The sequence below is a fragment of the Rattus norvegicus genome, chromosome 8, assembly GCF_036323735.1.
Source record: "Rattus norvegicus strain BN/NHsdMcwi chromosome 8, GRCr8, whole genome shotgun sequence".
Classification (NCBI taxonomy): Eukaryota; Metazoa; Chordata; class Mammalia; order Rodentia; family Muridae; genus Rattus; species Rattus norvegicus.
In genome coordinates, this window is record NC_086026.1 from 12795921 (window position 1) to 12815955 (window position 20035).

At 42.8% G+C, this 20035-nt stretch overlaps 1 pseudogene; it reads right to left on the reverse strand.

Annotated features, from left to right (window-relative positions):
* Positions 1–148: 148 nt before the first annotated feature.
* Positions 149–19070, reverse strand: Dars1-ps1 (aspartyl-tRNA synthetase 1, pseudogene 1; annotated as a pseudogene).
* Positions 19071–20035: the final 965 nt, after the last annotated feature.

Here is a 20035-nt window from a genome sequence, read left to right on the forward strand (position 1 = left end):
CATGGAGGTTTGGGGGTAGCCCCTCCATTCAGCTGCTTAGGGCATATTAAATTTGAGGCTGTATTTTCGTGTCTTTCATTTGAGAACCCAGAGCACTGGGGTGGATAGCAAGAAACTCACAATGTTGCTGCTGGGGGATTAGAGTGGGTTATTCAACTTCAGCTACAAGTCTGGCACTGATGAGCCCTTCCTTTGGGTCCAGCTTCCCCCAGACAGCTCCTGAACATTGCTTAGCATCCTCCCTATGAGAGTACCTGCTAATAAGGGATAGGCTGGAGTCAGGATGCTCAATGTCCACACATACTCTGACTTGAGATTTTCATGTGCCTTTGTGTCATTAAATCTGTGTGGACCTTGCTTTCCTCATCTGTAAAGGAGCGAATTGACAGCTCGAGTAAACTGGAGGAATGTGGAGGACATGGAGAAGAGTTAGAGACAGGCAAAGGACTCCAGAAAATAAATCATCTTAGGGGTGTGTGTGTGTGTGTGTGTGTGTGTGTGTGTGTGTGTGTGTGTGTACCTTATGGTACACCTGTGGTGATCAGGGGATAACTTTTGGGAGCCAAGTCTCTCCTTCAATTGTAGGTTCCAGGGACTGAACTCATCAAGCTTGCACAGAAAGCTCTTCTACTCACAGAATCATCCCACTAGCTCAGGAATTCTATAGATTTAGAAAGTTTAGGCCCTTTCACTTTCCAAGATTCACACATTTCTAAATATTTAATAAGTATCTGTTAAACACTATTCACTAAGGAAAGAAATTTGATTCGTTCCTAGTGTTTCTACTGCTACCAAGATAAAACTGAGATAAAACTGAATTCAGTAGTCTCCCTTTAGGAGAGCAATGATGACTGGGTAGCTGGAAAACACTGTTCATCTCTCCCCTAGTTTTGCCATCAGTATGCTCTTCACTTCTGACAGCTCACCGAGATGCCAGGTTCCTAAGGGTTGCTATTGTAACAAAGCACAACGGAGTGCCTGTCACCAGAAACTTACATAGAAGCGCAGGGGGAAATGAGGGTAAAACCTTGCTACTTTCTTGGATTCCTCTTCTCTTTGAAGTGACTCACACTGATGAGATAGAGTGCACTGTGACTGTGACAAGCCTCAGGCAACCATGGCACACATGGAGGCATTGAGTGGCCCAGGAAGTGGATAAAGAAGGCACAGCATGAACAAAGTACCTGAGGCAGTAATGTCCAAATGAGTAAAGATTCAGGATAAACAGACTGGAGTCAGCTGCAAATTGGTCTCTGGAAGCCCAAAAGTGCATTAAAGGAGTGTTTAAAAGATGATTTTGGCTAATTGGGAATTCTTTCTCCTATCTTTCAAGTAAATCACAATGCCAGATATAGATGAGTGGGATCCCTTTACCTCTCGCTTTCCCTTTTATAAGAAGAAACCAATATTAGTCCATTCAACACAGCAGCATGTGGTATCTTGTCCTTGGTAATTGAGTCAGTAAATGGACACCCTGATTTGGGTTGTGTGACAGTTAGTAGGTAATCGTCAGCCATTCCTTTGCGACATAGAACTTACCTGTGTGGGAACACTGAGGATGTCCTTCTCAGGTGAAGTCCCCCTCCAGTCTGCTGAGTCTCACAGTTCCTCAGGAAGGGTCACTGCAGTTCCACCACCGTCAAAAAAATTGAGTGTGGGTGTCCACATGAGCAATTTCTGCTTTCATTTCTGCTCCCCCAGACTCCCAGCTTGTCCCAGGGTGATGCTTACCTTCAGGACAGATCTTTACATGCAGTACCCTTGATATTTGTCCTAATGTTCCAGAAATAACATCAAAGATATCCTCAGAATTATACTTTATTGCCATTTTAGTTGTTTATCAATCCAGTCAGGTTGAAAGCCAAGGTTATTCTAGGAGAGCTTTCATATTGAGTTAAAAATAGTATCAATGGGCTGAGGAGATGCTCAGTGGACAAATCACTTGCTGTGCAAGAGAATATCAAAGTGTGGATTCTCATGTAGATGTTGGGTGGGTGTGGCAGCCTCCTGTAATTCTAATTTGGAAAGGAAAGGTAGGAGATCCCCAGGGCACCTAAGTGAAACAAAGAGCTCCACATACAACTGAGAGCTCCTGCCTCAATGAATACAGTGGGAAGTGACTGAAGAAGACACTTCATATGAACCTTAGGCCTCCATACACTTTCACACACACATGGGCATCAGAACACAGAGAAAGAAGCCTGTTCACAGGAAGAAAATAGCTTCCCTTTAAGGATCCATCCCATGGCTGCTGGATTCACAGCACCACCAGGGGGCACCAGAAAGGCCTTTTGAAAAATTCTGAAGAACTTGGCCCAACCGTTGACCAAGTACTCCTGACTTTATGGTACTGACATCCTATGAGGTTCAGAAGCTTTTATGAGTTGAATAACAGTTTTCCCCCTAGGTTTCTTAGTCTGTACTCACCTCTGTCACTTACATAAAAGTCAGGATGGCGTGTCATACAACGCCACCAAAGCCAGTGGCATGAGTGCCTTTACAGCTGGGACTTGTAAGTCATGACTGACTTGTATTTGATCTAACCAGTGGGTTACACAGTAAGACCAGACCAGATGGCTCTTGCAACAAGGGGACAGAAGAACCAAGTGACCAGTCATGATAATAAACCTTGTTTTCCAAAGAAAGAAAGGAAATGAGAAATTTGGGATAGGAAGAGGACATTCAATGTCAACAAGGTTTTTCCCCACATGACTTAGTCTTCCTGATGTGGAGGGCCTGGCGTTCTGAAATGTATACCTTTGATTTACAAATGCTTACTTGGTTAGCAATTGCACCTATCAATGACCTCTGAAGAGTCAGTTTCCTGAGCTTATAGCCTGTATGTAGCCAACTTGGTAACTTTCTCATAATGTCTTCCTTGGCCTAAATCATCAAATTTATCCCTCAAAATTATATGCTTTTGCTCATTTGTGTGTTTGTTTTGGACATGTTCTCATTTAGTAGAGCAGGCTACTCTGTCTGTAGACTACGCTAGCTTTGAATTTAGAGATCACTGTCTCTGTGTTTCAAGTGCTCAGATTAAAGATGTGCACTATTTTGCCCAGCCAAAATAGATTCTTTAAGAAACAATATTTATTTTCTATGTAGAAGCTGAATAGGTCAAATTCCAGTACATACATGCTGTTCCTATTCCTACATGTCCCTGTCCACTTGCAAAATGTATTCTATTTCCCCGTCCCAGGAATATCCATGCATTCCCTGCCTATCTCTTGAGTCCTCTTTGTTACTTAGCCTCTCTGGACCTGTAGATTGCATCATGATTTTACTAAAGAGTCAATCTGCATTTATATGTGAGTACACATCATGTTTGGATCTGGGTTAATCACTCAGGATTTTTTTTCCTAGTTCCATCCATTGTCTTAAAATTTCATAATGTCATTGTTTTTAGCTGAGTAATATACTATTGTGTAAACATACCACATTTTCATTATCAATTCTTCAGTTGAGAGGCATCTAGGTTGTTCCCAGTTTCTGATTGTTATATATAAAAGCTGCTAAGGTTGTTGAATATTTAAGTGTTTCTCAGCCATTTGAGATGTTTCTATTGAGAATGGGCTCTGCTAATTACGGTCAAAGTCTATCATTGTCCAGATAGCCTTCTTAGTTCAGCAGAAATGAGGGACTTCTTTCTTTGATCTTTTCTGAGGATCCCAAAACACCTATACATTCTGCTTGCAAAATGTCACGTAGCCTCTGTGAGATTACAGGTTCAGCTTCCTTTCTGCAGATAAGAACTTGTCCAGCAAGCACCTGAGTGAGATTCCTGGAATGCCTCCCCAGGCAAATGAGGCATCCACAGAGCTTTAAAACTCTATGGAATGATTTTTGCTTACCCTGAAAATGCCTTCCTACTCACCAAGGTCCATATATACCCCTGGTTCTCCCCAAATAAAGTATATACATTCAAACCCACCCAGAATAAAGGGATACATACAAGATAAGATCATCTCAGAGAGCTGTTTCATTGAAGATTGTTGAAGAAGGCCTTTGCTTAACAGAATTGCAACACTAAGATTCTTGGAGAAGGACTTCTTCCCCACACTCTCACCCCACCCCCCCAGCACTCACTTCCAGGATCCTGTAAAACCTCACGTGTTCTGAACTCTGCTTCATTCTTCCAGCCAAGTGCAAAGCCACATCTGGACACAGAGACAGGGAAGCAGTAGATAACATGGAACTAGAGCTGGCCCGCAAGATGCATACCACAATTCTCTGTTCATATCTATAAACTATTTATAATTGAGTAATTTGGTTTGCTGATGTCTAGTTTTTTGAGTTCTTTATCTATCTTGTATACCAGTCCTCTGTCAAATGTGGAGTTAGTGAAAATCTTTCCCATTCTGCAGGTTGTCCTATTGACTTGCAAAAGCTTTTCAATTTCATGAAGTCCAACTGATTGTTTTTCTTAGTGCTAATGCTATCAGTGTTCAGGAAGTTGTCTCCTGTGCCAATATGTTCAAGGGTATTCTCCACTTTATCTTCTTTTTTTAAAAAAAAACTGTATTTTATTTCTTTTTTATTGGGTAATTTTTATTTACATTTCAAATGTTATCTCTTTTCCCATCCCCCACTTCCCCTGCTTATGTGACAGTGTTCCCCTACCCACACACCCACCTCTTCCTGCCTTGCCGCCTTGACATTCTCTTTTTTTTTTTTTTTTTTTTTATTAACTTGAGTATTTCTTATATACATTTCAAGTGTTATTCCCTTTCCCGGTTTCCGGGCAAAATCCCCCTCCCCCCTCCCCTTCCTTATGGGTGTTCCCCGCCCAACCCTCCCCCCATTGCCGCCCTCCCCCCATAGTCTAGTTCACTGGGGGTTCAGTCTTAGCAGGACCCAGGGCTTCCCCTTCCACTGGTGCTCTTACTAGGATATTCATTGCTACCTATGGGGTCAGAGTCCAGGGTCAGTCCATGTATAGTCTTTAGGTAGTGGCTTAGTCCCTGGAAGCTCTGGTTGCTTGGCATTGTTGTACTTTTGGGGTCTCGAGCCCCTTCAAGCTCTTCCAGTTCTTTCTCTGATTCCTTCAACGGGGGACCTATTCTCAGCTCAGTGGTTTGCTGCTGGCATTCGCCTCTGTATTTGCTGTATTCTGGCTGTGTCTCTCAGGAGCGATCTACATCCGGCTCCTGTCGGTCTGCACTTCTTTGCTTCATCCATCTTGTCCAATTGGGTGGCTGTATATGTATGGGCCACCTGTGGGGCAGGCTCTGAATGGGTGTTCCTTCAGTCTCTGTTTTAATCTTTGCCTCTCCCTTCCCAGCCAAGGGTATTCTTTTTCCTCAATTAAAGAAGGAGTGAAGCATTCACATTTTGATCATCCGTCTTGAGTTTCGTTTGTTCTAGGGATCTAGGGTAATTCAAGCATTTGGGCTAATAGCCACTTATCAATGAGTGCATACCATGTATGTCTTTCTGTGATTGGGTTAGCTCACTCAGGATGATATTTTCCAGTTCCAACCATTTGCCTACGAATTTCATAGACTCGTTGTTTTTGATAGCTGAGTAATATTCCATTGTGTAGATGTACCACATTTTCTGTATCCATTCCTCTGTGGAAGGGCATCTCGGTTCTTTCCATTTTCTGGCTATTATAAATAAGGCTGCGATTAACATAGTGGAGCACGTGTCTCTTTTATATGTTGAGGCATCTTTTGGCTATATGCCCAAGAGAGGTATAGCTGGATCCTCAGGCAGTTCAATGTCCAATTTTCTGAGGAACCTCCAGACTGATTTCCAGAATGGTTTTACCAGTCTGCAATCCCACCAACAATGGAGGAGTGTTCCTCTTTCTCCACATCCTCGCCAGCATCTGCTGTCACCTGAGTTTTTGATCTTAGCCATTCTCACTGGTGTGAGGTGAAATCTCAGGGTTGTTTTGATTTGCATTTCCCTTATGACTAAAGATGTTGAACATTTCTTTAGGTGTTTCTCAGCCATTTGGCATTCCTCAGCTGTGAATTCTTTGTTTAGCTCGGAACCCCATTTTTAATAGGGTTATTTGTTTCCCTGCGGTCTAACTTCTTGAGTTCTTTGTATATTTTGGATATAAGGCCTCTATCTGTTGTAGGATTGGTAAAGATCTTTTCCCAATCTGTTGGTTGCCGTTTTGTCCTAACCACCGTGTCCTTTGCCTTACAGAAGCTTTGCAGTTTTATGAGATCCCATTTGTCGATTCTTGATCTTAGAGCATAAGCCATTGGTGTTTTGTTCAGGAAATTTTTTCCAGTGCCCATGTGTTCCAGATGCTTCCCTAGTTTTTCTTCTATTAGTTTGAGTGTGTCTGGTTTGATGTGGAGGTCCTTGATCCACTTGGACTTAAGCTTTGTACAGGGTGATAAGCATGGATCGATCTGCATTCTTCTACATGTTGCCCTCCAGTTGAACCAGCACCATTTGCTGAAAATGCTATCTTTTTTCCATTGGATGGTTTTGGCTCCTTTGTCAAAAATCAAGTGACCATAGGTGTGTGGGTTCATTTCTGGGTCTTCAATTCTATTCCATTGGTCTATCTGTCTGTCTCTGTACCAATACCATGCAGTTTTTATCACTATTGCTCTGTAATACTGCTTGAGTTCAGGGATAGTGATTCCCCCTGAAGTCCTTTTATTGTTGAGGATAGCTTTAGCTATCCTGGTTTTTTTGTTATTCCAGATGAATTTGCAAATTGTTCTGTCTAACTCTTTGAAGAATTGGATTGGTATTTTGATGGGGATTGCATTGAATCTGTAGATTGCTTTTGGTAAAATGGCCATTTTTACTATATTAATCCTGCCAATCCATGAGCATGGGAGATCTTTCCATCTTCTGAGGTCTTCTTCAATTTCTTTCCTCAGTGTCTTGAAGTTCTTATTGTACAGATCTTTTACTTGCTTGGTTAAAGTCACACCGAGGTACTTTATATTATTTGGGTCTATTATGAAGGGTGTCGTTTCCCTAATTTCTTTCTCGGCTTGTTTCTCTTTTGTATAGAGGAAGGCAACTGATTTATTTGAGTTAATTTTATACCCAGCCACTTTGCTGAAGTTGTTTATCAGCTTTAGTAGTTCTCTGGTGGAACTTTTGGGATCACTTAAATATACTATCATGTCATCTGCAAATAGTGATATTTTGACTTCTTCTTTTCCGATCTGTATCCCCTTGATCTCCTTTTGTTGTCTGATTGCTCTGGCTAGAACTTCAAGAACTATATTGAATAAGTAGGGAGAGAGTGGGCAGCCTTGTCTAGTCCCTGATTTTAGTGGGATTGCTTCAAGTTTCTCTCCATTTAGTTTAATGTTAGCAACTGGTTTGCTGTATATGGCTTTTACTATGTTTAGGTATGGGCCTTGAATTCCTATTCTTTCCAGGACTTTTATCATGAAGGGGTGTTGAATTTTGTCAAATGCTTTCTCAGCATCTAATGAAATGATCATGTGGTTTTGTTCTTTCAGTTTGTTTATATGATGGATCACGTTGATGGTTTTCCGTATATTAAACCATCCCTGCATGCCTGGGATGAAGCCTACTTGATCATGGTGGATGATTGTTTTGATGTGCTCTTGAATTCGGTTTGCCAGAATTTTATTGAGTATTTTTGCGTCGATATTCATAAGGGAAATTGGTCTGAAGTTCTCTTTCTTTGTTGTGTCTTTGTGTGGTTTAGGTATAAGAGTAATTGTGGCTTCATAGAAGGAATTCGGTAGTGCTCCATCTGTTTCAATTTTGTGGAATAGTTTGGATAATATTGGTATGAGGTCTTCTATGAAGGTTTGATAGAATTCTGCACTAAACCCGTCTGGACCTGGGCTCTTTTTGGTTGGAAGACCTTTAATGACTGCTTCTATTTCCTTAGGAGTTATGGGGTTGTTTAACTGGTTTATCTGTTCCTGATTTAACTTCGATACCTGGTATCTGTCTAGGAAATTGTCCATTTCCTGAAGATTTTCAAATTTTGTTGAATATAGGTTTTTATAGTAAGATCTGATGATTTTTTGAATTTCCTCTGAATCTGTAGTTATGTCTCCCTTTTCATTTCTAATTTTGTTAATTTGGACGCACTCTCTGTGTCCTCTCGTTAGTCTGGCTAAGGGTTTATCTATCTTGTTGATTTTCTCAAAGAACCAACTTTTGGTTCTGTTGATTCTTTCTATGGTCCTTTTTGTTTCTACTTGGTTGATTTCAGCTCTGAGTTTGATTATTTCCTGCCTTCTACTCCTCCTGGGTGTATTTGCTTCTTTTTGTTCTAGAGCTTTTAGGTGTGCTGTCAAGCTGCTGACATATGCTCTTTCCTGTTTCTTTCTGCAGGCACTCAGCGCTATGAGTTTTCCTCTTAGCACAGCTTTCATTGTGTCCCATAAGTTTGGGTATGTTGTATCTTCATTTTCATTAAATTCTAAAAAGTTTTTAATTTCTTTCTTTATTTCTTCCTTGACCAGGTTATCATTGAGTAGAGCATTGTTCAATTTCCACGTATATGTGGGCATTCTTCCCTTATTGTTATTGAAGACCAGTTTTAGGCCGTGGTGGTCCGATAGCATGCATGGGATTATCTCTATCTTTCTGTACCTGTTGAGGCCCGTTTTTTGACCAATTATATGGTCAATTTTGGAGAAAGTACCATGAGGAGCTGAGAAGAAGGTATATCCTTTTGCTTTAGGATAGAATGTTCTATAAATATCCGTTAAGTCCATTTGGCTCATGACTTCTCTTAGTCTGTCGACATCACTGTTTAATTTCTGTTTCCATGATCTGTCCATTGATGAGAGTGGGGTGTTGAAATCTCCCACTATTATTGTGTGAGGTGCAATGTGTGTTTTGAGCTTTAGTAAGGTTTCTTTTACGTATGTAGGTGCCCTTGTATTTGGGGCATAGATATTTAGGATTGAGAGTTCATCTTGGTGGATTTTTCCTTTGATGAATATGAAGTGTCCTTCCTTATCTTTTTTGATGACTTTTAGTTGGAAATTGATTTTATTTGATATTAGAATGGCTACTCCAGCTTGCTTCTTCTGACCATTTGCTTGGAAAGTTGTTTTCCAGCCTTTCACTCTGAGGTAGTGTCTGTCTTTGTCTCTGAGGTGTGTTTCCTGTAGGCAGCAGAATGCAGGGTCCTCATTGCGTATCCAGTTTGTTAATCTATGTCTTTTTATTGGGGAGTTGAGGCCATTGATATTGAGAGATATTAAGGAATAGTGATTATTGCTTCCCTTTATATTCATATTTGGATGTGAGGTTATGTTTGTGTGCTTTCATTCTCTTTGTTTTGTTGCCAAGACGATTAGTTTCTTGCTTCTTCTAGGGTATAGCTTGCCTCCTTATGTTGGGCTTTACCATTTATTATCCTTTGTAGTGCTGGATTTGTAGAAAGATATTGTGTAAATTTGGTTTTGTCATGGAATATCTTGGTTTCTCCATCAATGTTAATTGAGAGTTTTGCTGGATACAGTAACCTGGGCTGGCATTTGTGTTCTCTTAGGGTCTGTATGACATCAGTCCAGGATCTTCTGGCCTTCATAGTTTCTGGCGAGAAGTCTGGTGTGATTCTGATAGGTCTCCCTTTATATGTTACTTGACCTTTTTCCCTTACTGCTTTTAATATTCTTTCTTTATTTTGTGCGTTTGGTGTTTTGACAATTATGTGACGGGAGGTGTTTCTTTTCTGGTCCAATCTATTTGGAGTTCTGTAGGCTTCTTGTATGCCTATGGGTATCTCTTTTTTTAGGTTAGGGAAGTTTTCTTCTATGATTTTGTTGAAGATATTTACTGGTCCTTTGAGCTGGGAGTCTTCACTCTCTTCTATACCTATTATCCTTAGGTTTGATCTTCTCATTGAGTCCTGGATTTCCTGTATGTTTTGGACCAGTAGCTTTTTCCGCTTTACATTATCTTTGACAGTTGAGTCAATGATTTCTATGGAATCTTCTGCTCCTGAGATTCTCTCTTCCATCTCTTGAATTCTGTTGGTGAGGCTTGTATCTACAGCTCCTTGTCTCTTCTTTTGGTTTTCTATATCCAGGGTTGTTTCCAGGTGTTCTTTCTTGATTGCTTCTATTTCCATTTTTAATTCCTTCAACTGTTTGATTGTGTTTTCCTGGAATTCTTTCAGGGATTTTTGCGATTCCTCTCTGTAGGCTTTTACTTGTTTATTAATGTTTTCCTGTGCTTCCCTAAGTGTGTTGATGTCTTTCTTGAAGTCCTCCAGCATCATGATCAAATATGATTTTGTAACTAGATCTTGCTTTTCTGGTGTGTTTGGATATTCCATGTTTGTTTTGGTGGGAGAATTGGGCTCCGATGATGGCATGTAGTCTTGGTTTCTGTTGCTTGGGTTCCTGCGCTTGCCTCTCGCCATCAGATTATCTCTAGTGTTACTTTGTTCTGCTATTTCTGACAGTGGCTAGACTGTCCTATAAGCCTGTGTGACAGGAGTGCTGTAGACCTGTTTTCCTCTCTTTCAGTCAGTTATGGGGACAGAGTGTTCTGCTTTCTGGCGTGTAGTTTTTCCTCTCTACAGGTCTTCAGCTGTTCCTGTGGGCCTGTGTCTTGAGTTCACCAGGCAGCTTTCTTGCAGCAGAAAATTTGGTCTTACCTGTGGTCCCGAGGCTCAGGTTCGCTCGTGGGGTGCTGCCCACGGGCTCTCTGCAGCGGCAGCAACCAGGAAGACCTGTGCCGCCCCTTCCGGGAGCTTCAGTGCACCAGGGTTCCAGATGGTCTTTGGCTTTTTCCTCTGGCGTCCGAGATGTGTGTGCAGGGAGCAGTCACTTCTGGTTTCCCAGGCTTGTCTGCCTCTCTGAAGGTTTAGCTCTCCCTCCCAGGGGATTTGGGTGCAGAGAACTGTTTATCCGGTCTGTTTCTTTCAGGTTCCGGCGGTGTCTCAGGCACAGGGGTCCTGCCGCTCCTGGGCCCTTCCCCACGGGAGCCAGAGGCCTTATACAGTTTCCTCTTGGGCCAGGGATGTGGGCAGGGGTGAGCAGAGTTGGTGGTCTCTTCCGCTCTGCAGCCTCAGGAGTGCCCACCTGACCAGGCGGTTGGGTCTCTCTCTCACCGGGTCTGGGAGCAGAGAGCTGCTGCGGGCCGGGATCCGCGGGTGTGGGACTTCCGGTAAACACAGAACGTGCCCGGTCCTAGAGAAATTCTGCTTTCCTGTGTCCCAAGCTCACCAGGCAGCTTTCTTGCAGCAGAAAATTTGGTCTTACCTGTGGTCCCGAGGCTCAGGTTCGCTCGTGGGGTGCTGCCCACGGGCTCTCTGCAGCGGCAGCAACCAGGAAGACCTGTGCCGCCCCTTCCGGGAGCTTCAGTGCACCAGGGTTCCAGATGGTCTTTGGCTTTTTCCTCTGGCGTCCGAGATGTGTGTGCAGGGAGCAGTCACTTCTGGTTTCCCAGGCTTGTCTGCCTCTCTGAAGGTTTAGCTCTCCCTCCCACGGGATTTGGGTGCAGAGAACTGTTTATCCGGTCTGTTTCTTTCAGGTTCCGACGGTGTCTCAGGGACAGGGGTCCTGCCGCTCCTGGGCCCTCCCCCACGGGAGCCCAGAGGCCTTATACAGTTTCCTCTTGGGCCAGGGATGTGGGCAGGGGTGAGCAGAGTTGGTGGTCTCTTCCGCTCTGCAGCCTCAGGAGTGCCCACCTGACCAGGCGGTTGGGTCTCTCTCTCACCGGGTCTGGGAGCAGAGAGCTGCTGCGGGCCGGGATCCGAGGGTGTGGGACTTCCGGTAAACACAGAACGTGCCCGGTCCTAGAGAAATTCTGCTTTCCTGTGTCCCAAGCTCACCAGGCAGCTTTCTTGCAGCAGAAAATTTGGTCTTACCTGTGGTCCCGAGGCTCAGGTTCGCTCGTGGGGTGCTCCCCACGGGCTCTCTGCAGCGGCAGCCACCAGGAAGACCCGACATTCTCTTATACTGGGGCATCGAACCTTGGCAGGACCAAGGGTTTCTCCTCCCATTGATGCCCACCAAGGCCATTCTCTGTTACATATGCATCGAGTCATGGGTCTGTCCATGTGTACTCTATGGATGGTGGTTTTGTCCCTGAGAGGTCTGGTTGGTTGGTATTATTGTTCTTATGGGGTTGCAAACTCCTTCAGCTCCCTCAATCCTTTCTCTAACTTCTCCATTGGGGACCCCATTCTCAGGTTAATGATTGGCTGTGAGCATCTGACTCTGTATTTGTCAAGCTTTAGCAGAGACTCTCAGGAGACAGCTATATCAGACTCCTGTCAACATGCACTTCTTGGCAGCAGTAATATTGTCTGAATTTGGTGGTTGTATGTATATGAGCTGGATCCCCAGATGGGACAGTCTCTGGATGACCTTTCCTTCAGTCTCTGCTCCAAACTTTGTCTCTGTATTTCCTCCTGTGAATATTTTTGTTCCCCCTTTTAAGAAGGACTGAAACATCCTCACTTTGGACGTCCCTCTTTTCTGTGGATTGTATCCGAGATTTTGGGCTAATAGCCACTTATCAGTGAGTGCATACCATGTGTGGGTTTTTTTGTTTATTTGTTTCGTTGGGGTATTTTTTTTTTTTTTGGTTTTTTGTTTGTTTGTTTTTGTGATTGCCTTACCTCACTCAGGAAGATGTTTTCTACTTCCATCCATTTGCCTATGAATTTCATGAAGTCATTGTTTTTTTTTCTTTTCTTTTCTTTTTTTCGGAGCTGGGGACCGAACCCAGGGCCTTGCGCTTGCTAGGCAAGCGCTCTACCGCTGAGCTAAATCCCCAACCCCCGAAGACATTGTTTTTAATAGCTGAGTAGTACTCCATTGTGTAAATGTACCACATTTTCTGTATCCATTCATCTGTTAAAGGACATCTGGGTTCTTTCCAGCTTCTAGCTATTATAAATAAGGCTGCTATGAACACAGTGGAGCATGTGTCTTTGTTATATGTTGGAGCATCTTCTGGGTATATACCCAGGAGTGGTATAGCTGGGTCCTCAGGTGGTACTATGTCCAGTTTTCTGAGGAACTGCCAGACTGATTTCCAAAATGGTTGTATCAATTGGCAATCCCACCAACAATGGAGGAGGGTTCTTCTTTCTCCACATCTTCACCAGAATCTGTTGTCACCTGAGTTTTTGATATTAGCCATTCTGACTGGTGTGAGGTAGATTCTCAGGGTTGTTTTGGTTTGCATTTCCCTGATGACTAAGGATGTGAAACATTTCTTTAGGTACTTCTCAGCCATTTAATATTCCTCAGTTGTAAATTCTTTGTTCAGCACTGTATCCCATTTTTAATAGGGTTATTTGGCTCTCTGGAGTCTAACTTCTTGAGTTCTTTGTATATATTGGGTATTAACCCTCTATCAGACGTAGGATTGGTAAAGATCTTTTCCCAATCTGTTTGTTGCCATTTTGTCCTAATGACAATGTCCTTTGCCTTAAAGAAGCTTTGCAATTTTATGAAGTCCCACTTGTCAATTCTTCATCTTAGGACATAAGCCTTTTTGGTGTTCTGTTCAGGAAATTTTTCTTAGTGCCCATGTGTTTGAGGCTCTTCCTCACTTTTTCTTCTATTAGTTTGAGTGTATCTGGTTTTATCCTCTACTAAAAGGATAAACAGGCTGAGAAATAAAAAAAAAAGAAAAGAAAAGATCTCCCATGCTCATGCGTTGGCAGGATTAATATAGTAAAAATGGCCATCCTACCAAAAGGAATCTACAGATTCAGTACAATCCTCATCAAAATTCCAACTCAATTCTTCATAGAGTTAGAAAGTGCAATTTGCAAATTCATTTGGAATAACAAAAATCCCAGTATAGTGAAAACTATTCTCTACAAATAAAGAACTTCTGGGGAATCACCATCCCTGACTTCAAGCTGTATTACAGAGCAATCATGATAAAAACCTGTACAGTATTGGTACAGAGACAGGCAGGTAGATCAATGGAATAAAATTAAAGACCCAGAAATAGACCCACATACCTATGGTCATTTGATCATTGAAAAATGAGCTAAAACCATTCAGTGGAAAAAAGATAGCATTTTCAACAAATGGTGCTTGTTCAACTGGCAGGCCACATGTAGAAGAATGCAAATTGATTCATTCTTATAGCCCTGTATAAAAACTCTTTATATATTCTTTGTGAATCTCACATCAGGTGTCCCCACCAGCGGGGACCCAGTTATTCAGGGTCCCGAAGAGGCTTTCTACCTGTGGGCCAAATGGGGGTGAAAAGAAGGAGACCAAGCAAGATTCTGTTGTCCAGGTCTCGTTTATTGGGGTGAACGTTACAGCTTTTAAGGCTTTCAGGTAGGGGGAGTGTCCTTTGTGAAACACAGAGGAGGGGGAGATGAGGATATAGGCAGTGATAGCTGGAGGCAAAGAGGTCAGGTGATGAGGTCAGGTAGTGGAGACACCAGGTGTTGACTGAAGAGATAACTGGTATCTGCTCGAGCTAAGGCATCCCTTGAATGTTATCTTCCTGTGCCGTAAATTCATGGGAGAGGCCTCTGTCCAACAATCGTAAGACTTATGGCAGTCATCTTAGGGGTGAATATCGGTGGCCAAACAGCCCAGAGTCACCTAAGCCACTTTGAGCCATGCAGTCAAAAAGCGGCTAGGGCCAAATCCAATATGGCTCCCTACAATCATGTACTGCAACCCACTCATCTTCCCATCCCTTTGTATCCACCCCTCTGCTTTTGCAACCCCTGTAAAGAAAATAAATACTAAAAATTTTTTTAAAACGATCTCATCATGGAAGCAGTAAAGGGTCCCAGTATGTCACACAGTATGCCCTTTTGTATATACATCTTTCTTTTTTTTTAGCTTTAAGTTTTATTGAATTTCAGGCTCAGAATTAATAACAAGGTTTCAGTATTACTGTTTCTAGCCAGTGTTTTCAGATACTTCACATGATTTCTGAAAGTAACTTTTAAGACATACCAGTTTTATAAATGTTAAAATCTTGGTAATTTCTCCATTTTTCTCAATGTCAAGAGTTAAAAGTTCAAATATTGAAAATTTATGATATTTGTATGGTGGTCACCACAATATAGAAAGGAAAAAAATTATATAATCCTAAACTGTTTAAATTTTCCTTAACATTTCCTATAGTGATAGACTATGAATTTCAACCATAGAAATTCTCATTAAAATGTTCAAGTATTTCCTATTTAAAGCATATCTGAAGTTCTAAAACATTTTGACTTAAATTAATTTTTACTGAGCTACTTAAAAAATAATTGTGGCACTTTTAGTAATACTTAATTCTACTGCATATCTTAAGTACCTCAGGTATAGCCTAATCAATAGCAGGTTACTAGAGAGAATAAAAAGTGTGGCTTTATGTAGAAGAGTGCAGATCGATCCATGCTTATCACCCTGTACAAAGCTTAAGTTCAAGTGGATCAAGGACCTCCAAATCAAACCAGATACACTTGAACTAATAGAAGAAAAAGTGGGGAAGCATCTCGAACACATGGGCACTGGAAAAAATTTCCTGAACAAAACACCAATGGCTTATGCTCTAAGATCAAGAATCAACAAATGGGATCTCATAAAACTGCAAAGCTATTGTAAGGCAAAGGACACTGTTGTTAGGACAAAACGGCAACCAACAGATTGGGAAAAGATCTTTACCAATCTCACAAATGATAGAGGGCTTATATCCAAAATATACAAAGAACTCATGAAGTTAGACGGCAGGGAGAAAAATAACCCTATTAAAAAATGGGGTTCAGAGCTAAACAAAGAATTCACAGCTGAGGAATGCCGAATGGCTGAGAAGCACCTAATGAAATGTTCAACATCTTTAGTCATAAGGGAAATGCAAATCAAAACAACCCTGAGATTTCACCTCATACCAGTAAGAATGGCTAAGATAAAAAACTCAGGTGACAATAGATGCTGGCAAGGATGTGAAGAAAGAGGAACACTCCTCCATTTTTGGTGGGATTGCAGACTGGTACAGCCATTCTGGAAATCATTCTGGCGGTTCCTCAGAAAATTGGACATTGAACTACCTGAGGACCCAGCTATACCTCTCTTGGGTATATACCCAAAAGATGCTCCAACATGTAACAAAGACACATGCTCCACTATGTTCATAGCAGCCTTATTTATAATAGCCAGAAGGTGTAAAGAACCCTGATGCCCTTCAACAGAGGAATGGATACAGAAAATATGGTACGTCTACACAATGGAATACTACTCAGCTATCAAAAACAATGACTTTATGAAATTCATAGGCAAATGGATGGAACTGGAAAATGTCATCCTGAGTGAGGTAACCCAATCACAGAAAAACACACATGGTATGCACTCATTGATAAGTGGCTATTAGCCCAAATGCTCAAATTACCCTAGATGCACAGAACAGGTGAAACTCAAGAAGGATGACCAAAATGCAAATGCTTCACTTCTTCTTTAAAAGGGGAACAAGAATACCCTTGGGAGGGAATAGGGAGGCAAAGTTTAGAACAGAGGAAGAAGGAACACCCTTTCAGAGCCTGCCCCACATGTGGCCCATACATATACAGCCACCCAATTAGACAAGATGGATGAAGCAAAGAAATGCAGGCTGACAGGAACCGGATGTAGATCTCTCCTGAGAGACACAGCCAGAATACAGCAAATACATAGGCGAATGCCATAATTAAACCAGTGAACTGAGAACGGGATCCCTGTTGAAGGAATCTTAGAAAGGACTAAAAGAGCTTGAAGGGGCTTGAAACCCCATATGAACAACAATGCCAACCAACCAGAGCTTCCAGGGACTAAGCCACTACCCAAAGACTATACATGGACTGACCCTGGACTCCAACTGCATACGTAGCAATGAATAGACTAGTAAGAGCACCAGTGGAAGGGGTCCTGCCAAGACTGAACCCCCAATGAACGTGATTGTTGGGGGGAGGGCGGTAATGGAGGGAGGATGGGTAGGGGAACACCCATCTAGAAGGGGAGGTGGAGGGGTTAGGGGATGTTGGCCTGGATACTGGGAAAGGGAATAACATTTGATATGCAAATAAGAAATACCCCCAATTTAATAAAGATGAAAAAAAGATAAAGAAGAAAAGCAAAAGAAAAACTGTTGGGTCGTTTGGTGAAGGAAAAGTATGATACAGACTTTTATGTTCTTGATAAATATCTATTGACTGTAAGACCTTTCTATAGCATGCCTGACCCAAGAAATCCAACTCTTATGATATGTTCATGAGAGGAGAAGAAATATTGTCTAGAGCACAAAGAATACATCATCCTCAGTTGCTTACAGAGAGAGCTTTACACCATGGAATTGAAGTGGAGAAAATAAAAGCTTACATGCTGGTGGAGGCATTCGGTTGGAAAGGGTGACAATGCTGTTTATAGGATTGTATGTCAGACGTCAATGTTCCCTCGTGACCGGAAGCGACTCACGCCTTAAAGCCACACTTTTTTTTTCTCCAACTTTATTAAATTGGGTATTTCTTATTTATACTTCATTTGTTATTACCTTTCCCAGTTTCCAGGCCAACATCCCCCTAACCCTTCCCCCTCCCCTTCTAAATGGGTGTTCCCCTCCCCATCCTCCTCCCATTACCTCCCTCCCCCTAACAATCACGTTCACTGGGGGTTCAGTCTTGGCAAGACCAAGGGCTTCCCCTTACTAATGGTACCCTTACTAGTCTATTCATTACTACTTATGAGGTTGGAGCCCAGGGTCAGTCCATGTATAGTCTTTGGGTAGTGGCTTAGTCCTGGAAGCTCTGGTTGGTTGGCATTGTTGTTCATATGGGGTCTTGAGCCCCTTCAAGCTCTTTCGGTCCTTTCTAAGACACCTTCAATGGGGGTCCTGTTCTCAGTTCAGTGGTTTGCTGCTGGCATTTGCCTATGTATTTGCTGTATTCTGGCTGTGTCTCTCAGGAGAGATCTACATCCGGTTCCTGTCAGCCTGTACTTCTTTGTTTCATTCATCTTATCTAGTTTGGTGGCTATATATGTATGGGCCACATGTGGGGCAGCCAACAGTTTTTCATGTGGTGTACTGAGATCTTCCACATCATCCATTTCAACTGCAGCTTCTCTAAGCAGAGCAAAGCCTCACAATCCTCCAGTCTTAAAGTTAGCTCCAAAAATTTGAATGGCTCACATGGGAACTGTTTACTTACAGTTTGAATTTCAGTCTGAAACCTTTCTTGGAGTTCTTTGAATATTTGCACCAAAGTGTCAGCAATCTCTTCTACAATTTTATGGTAATGATAATTAAAGGCCATTTCAATATTCAAACAAATGAATTCAGTCAGATATCTATGGGTATTGGAGTCTTCAACTCTGAAAACTGGCCCAATGCAGAAAACCTTCTCAAAATCAGCACAAATGCACATCTGCTTATATAGTTGTGGAGACTGAGCGAGGTAGGCATTATTTTTAAAATAGGACACAGTAAAAACATTGGCTCCTCCTTCACTGGCAGCTGAAATAATTTTAGGAGTTTGGATTTCCACAAAACCTTTGTTAATTAATGTTTCTCGGAAGAGACGGCAGATGCCGGACTGGAGACGGAAGTTGGCCTGACTAGTTGATGTCCTAAGGTCAATGACTCTGTTGTCTAATCTTGTATCTTGGTTAATGCTCTTCCGTCCTCTTCTCCTTCCACTTCAGGCTAAATGCTATCATCCAGCTGCAAGGCAGGTGAGGTTCAGCCAAGCTAATCACGTAAATCTTCGGGACGTGCAACTCAACATCCTGCTATGTACAGCTTCCAATATTCTGATTTACTTTTCTCACAATGCCTTCTATGTCAACAATACTTTCTTTGTTGATGTTGGCAGAAAATGTCATCATCTGCTTTCTTGCATGGTCTCCCACAGCCGCAAGAGCCTGGACATTAAACTGCTGCTGCCTCAGGACTAAGAAGCACCGCTTGCCATTTGCTCTGCTTGTATGGACTCTTGCACGGACCCAAACAACCTCCTCAGCTTTTGGTACTGTCAGGTCCTAAACGCGAACCAACACTCTATCTGGTTTTTCTTGTGATTGTATCATAGAGGATATCCTATATCTCTCTTTAGCATAATCTTCTGCTGCATCCACCATCTCCCGCGGCTTCGCCTGACCCTTACGGCTGGCGTTGGCGCTGGGCATCAGGACACTAGATTGAGGGAGTGGATACCGCCTTCCCTCATAGGCTTCCCTGTAGGACAAGGCATCTCCCTCCCGCAGCTTGGCCCTCCCAGTCCTTGTTTCAAGCCCCCAGACTCCTTGTATCTACTTCTTTATTTGCAAATATTCATTGCAATGAGTCTGGTTTGAGGCCTCTAGCTTCTTCTCCACCATCAACACTGGATCCTCACCAGGGTTCCTCTCAGATGTCCTGTTGTTGCTCTGGGTCATGGAGATTGTGCAGCTTTGGAACTGTAGGACTGGCTTCCTCATGTGCTCCAGCAGTTTACAAATGTGACAGATATTGGAGTGGGCCACCTCAGACTCCTTGACCTGGGCTTGAGTGGTAGCTGAGTTGCTCAGCCCTCCAGCTCTGTCACACCTATACCACCAGGGCAAATTTTCTAATGCTGACCCAGCTAGCTCACTCTATGCCTCAGTTTGCAAGGGGCAGAGTCAGCTGGCTCACCTCTGCCCTCACCATCAATACCAGGTCTGTTGTCCAACCCAGATGAGATGCAGGGCCTGTTCTTCTGAGTGCTGCAGGGCCAGTTCTCTACAGCCCTTGGATATCAACATGGTCCCTGATGGCAGCCCAGGCCAGGGATATGGCCTTTGGTGGTAATATGAACTACAGGCATAAAAGCGTACCACTGCTGCTGTGTGGGCACAGACCCAGACAAGGCCTTCAGGGGCAACATAGGCTGGGATTTCACCATGACCTCAGGTGGCAGACCAGGCTATCAACGTCAGGTTATTCCTCTCCATCCTCTCATCTCCAGTTCTGCCTCTCTTTATAGTGCTCAAACCATTGTGCTTCTCCCCCTCTCTCCTATGTTCTCTCTCTCTCTCTCTCTCTCTCTCTCTCTCTCTCTCTCTCTCTCTCTCTCTCTCTCTCTCTCCTATTTCCTATCTCTCCAAAACATATTTGTACTCACAGGGGCTTC